Genomic DNA, 3,926 nt, shown 5'->3' on the forward strand with positions numbered 1-3,926 from the left:
TTTTTATGATATTGCACTTTAAAGGAAGGTATTTTGCATGTTTTTGGTTTTAGGACATGGAATGGACATTTAGAGAAAATTAGAAAAAAATGGAGCAAACATGATGATTTTTGTGTGGAGTCATAGCACCACCCCTTGGCGCCATAGCGTCATAGTCGAGTCTTTTTGTAGGGAGTCATGCCTAAAAACACTCACACACACTCACGTGTACAGGGATGAGCAATGTAATAATTTATACTAACTCTTTTCTGCGACACAACTTAGCTTCTCCCGCCAGGCATGGCTCATATGCGTTGCATGTTAACCCGTGATAAATCTTTTTTGTAGCTTGAGTTTTTATTTTATCATGTATTTTATATAATTTAGGATTGAGTTTGTATCATAGCTAAGGCACAGGCAGAGACTTTGAGGCGCACGATGCATCAAGCCAAATGAATAGTGACCAGAAGCAACATGCTCTTGTCCTATACACTAAGTACGAATCTATGTTCTTGTCTTGAATTAAGACCAGGTATGTTTATGTGGTGCCAGACTGCTTTTCCTATTTTTCCTGAGGTATGTCGCAGCCCCATCGACATTGGTCTTTTTGTATATTTTGGCGCTCTTTACTTCTTAGTGCATGTTTGGATGCTTGAGGTTATTTCCTTTTTTTTCAAGGTTTCTTATTGCTGTTTTGTATGGGAATATTGCTAAATATAACTTAGGCTCTGTATGAACTAAAATGTTAAGTTTTTTAAAATCCTATTAATGAAAGATTGAGATAAAAAAATTAGGATTAAAGGATTTTTAAAACTTGTCTTTATTTTTTGGGATGACCTTCACAACAGATTTTAAACGGATTGTATGCATGGCTATACACCCCATCATGTAAAATAATGCCTTCAAAAAATCTAAGAACTACTTTAAATAATGACATCATTTGCATACACCTGAGGTCCTCTCACTCTTCCATACCAACTGGCCTGACATATCTTGCTCTCACTCTTCCATACCAACTGGCCTGACATATCTTCTTACATAGGATGTTGTTTAGAATGCATAGGTCGTTAGATGGTCCCTAACCAAGACGACGTGTAAATCCTTTTGTTGGAAGTGTTTTCAGCTTTGTAGCCAAACCTCCCATTCTCTTCTTTCCAGTGGCATCCTCACTACTTCAACATGTATAAGTTCCACCTCTTGTAGCTCAACCTGATAGCTATAGGATAGAGTTTCATTCCTTTGACCTTAGGGCTACCAAGATCATTATGGATGATGCAATTCACGGATTATTAGATAGGTTACTCTCCCCTTCCTTTGCTTACTCCATTGAGCCTTATTGCTCCTCTTACTTTCGTTGATGTCGTTTGGTGGGCCTTAGTTAATAGGTCGATGCTCATATGGGATGTTTCCTACCATATGATCTAGTTGTTTCATGAACCTCGATTGCCTATGAGTCGTTAATCATTTTGGACTATGAGAGACTTACTCTCTACTCTTTGGCTTAGAACGACCTCAGAAAGCATTGAGATGTTTCCTATGAAATAAACCATCCTTTGATAATCATGTGTTAGTTATCACTCATTTTTAAGTAGAACACCTTGGATCAAGAGTGTTTTTGGGCAGCCCCCAAAATGTAATTAACTAAGTGAGATACACCCCCTTCGGAGCGCTCTGAACCCTAGAACCAACAAACACACCTGAATCTCTGCTTGTGGGTAGCTTTTGTAGGCATTCATTCATGAATATTTGGTTCAATTTGTTTTAATCCAATCCTTTTAGGTCGTACACGATTGCCTTTAATTGCATCCATCTTCTGCTCCTTGAGTTCGTTGATCTAGTGAGTCACGAACTCACTAGTATAACTCATGTTGTTGATTATTTCCTGAGGTTATCTCATTGAGTTACTCATTTTCTTTTTTGCAGAACGATCCACTCTTACCACAACTTTCAGGATGCTCAGTCAGATTGGTCTGTGAATAACACATAAGGAATAGATCGTAAGTAAGAAGGGAAAAAGAGAGCAAGTAGGGAAAAATGGGGGTTTCATGCGAACAAAATTAGTAATCATCTCACTTATTTTCGAAAAAATTATCTTTTTATCTGTTACTGTTCTCATATTCATATTAAATAGAATTTACATTATGACATGTCAGTAATGCCCTTAAGATTCTATACTATCTGTTGGTCGTAGTAACCGTCAAGACCTCCATTACTTTCGTCGAATTGTTTCTTTTTGGACCGTTGTCTCACTCGCTCCTATGTTGGCGACTCGTTCATTTCTTATTCGGTCAACCATCCAGCTCGGTCGACTGAATAATTTCCTCCATCCCTACTGGCGGTTCATTGCGTTTCCTAGGGTTGTTTCTTCTGCACGATGTTCCAACTAGAGCCATCAGATGTGCTTTAACATATTTTGATCATACATAATGAATTTTAAATCCATTAAATTTATTTTAAGATAAGTATATATATGAATAGTTAGCTAAAATTTGTATTATATTTATTTTTAAATAAATTTAATAATTTTGAAATAATCCTAATTAAATTTTGGTATGTTGTAAATTCCCCTTTTATTTTCAAACATAAAATATTCTTTTTTATTTTCTTTTGATCATTTTGTTACTTTCAGCTCCAAAAATTCAACAAATGAAAAAGTAATATTTGTTGAACAACTTATAAATGTAACATCAGTCTTTGCCAATATTTAATATAAGTTCAAAGTAAAAGTCTGTTTTTAAATTCTTCCACAGAGAATTTGAACGTTGAAGTATAAATTTATTGAAAATGAATAATAATTGAAAATAACTTCTAAAATCACAACAAATAAATAATTTAATATATATATATATATATATATGTAGAAATTGTGCAGTCGGTATGTAAATTTTAATATTTACTAATCATCGTAATAAAAATTTAATTATTACTATCTTATCAAAAATAAAATACACATTTTCATGCATAAATTTTGATGATTATAACTTAAAATGTTATAATAATGATGCTTCATTAGTAAAATTTATCATTTTTCATGAATCTCGAGATGATCATCTCGGATCTAAAAAAAAATTTTTAGTGAGAAATATTCACACTCAAATTGAAAATAATCCAAAACTACGATTTCCATAAACTTATAATCAAACTAATCAGTTTGATGAGACCATAAACTTATAATCAAACTAATCGGTTTGATGAGATGAACACAATGACATCAACACTGACCCAATCCAAGTCAAATCAAGCCACGATTGATCGATTAAACTATATTTGGTGTCTGATTGAAAGTTCAAAAAGATTCTATATTTGACAAACTCAGAATCGAATCAAGTGTCTCGACAAGACGAATACAACGAACTATTTCACACACACACACTCACAAAACAAAATCTTCCCATTTTTTTTGAGCCATTGAACGTGCAATATGCGTCAAATACTTGTTGTGGATTTGAAAAATAGAGATACGATCAAGTGCTATGCATGTAATTTCTCTAATCACCATTTTTGCTATTTTATTAGGATTTTCTCCTTTATAAACCTAAAGGACCATGCCTAAGAAACACTAAATATCTATTCTTGTTCTCAAACAATTAAAATTCATAAAATAAATACATATTATTATCTAATTTCCCTAAACTTAAACATCTGTTTATTATATAATACACTTTCTTAACTTGAAGTAATCTCTATGTGGATGCTAGTTGACTTTCATAATTACCATTAAACCACATTTATTTAATATAACTTAAACCCTACGGCATCCATTGGAGCATGGCTTGCATGCCGTGTAAGGTTAAAAGTTCACTTTTTCTTAAAACACGAAGCTTGTCAAGTGACGTTGTGTGGATTGTCAAAGCTTCACTCTAAAAAGACATTTATTCAGTAGTCTGGTTTGACTCGCTATCACATATATATATATATATATATATATATATATATATATATATAGA

Source organism: Phalaenopsis equestris, unplaced genomic scaffold, assembly GCF_001263595.1.
Source record: "Phalaenopsis equestris unplaced genomic scaffold, ASM126359v1 Scaffold000994, whole genome shotgun sequence".
NCBI classification, from domain to species: domain Eukaryota; kingdom Viridiplantae; phylum Streptophyta; class Magnoliopsida; order Asparagales; family Orchidaceae; genus Phalaenopsis; species Phalaenopsis equestris.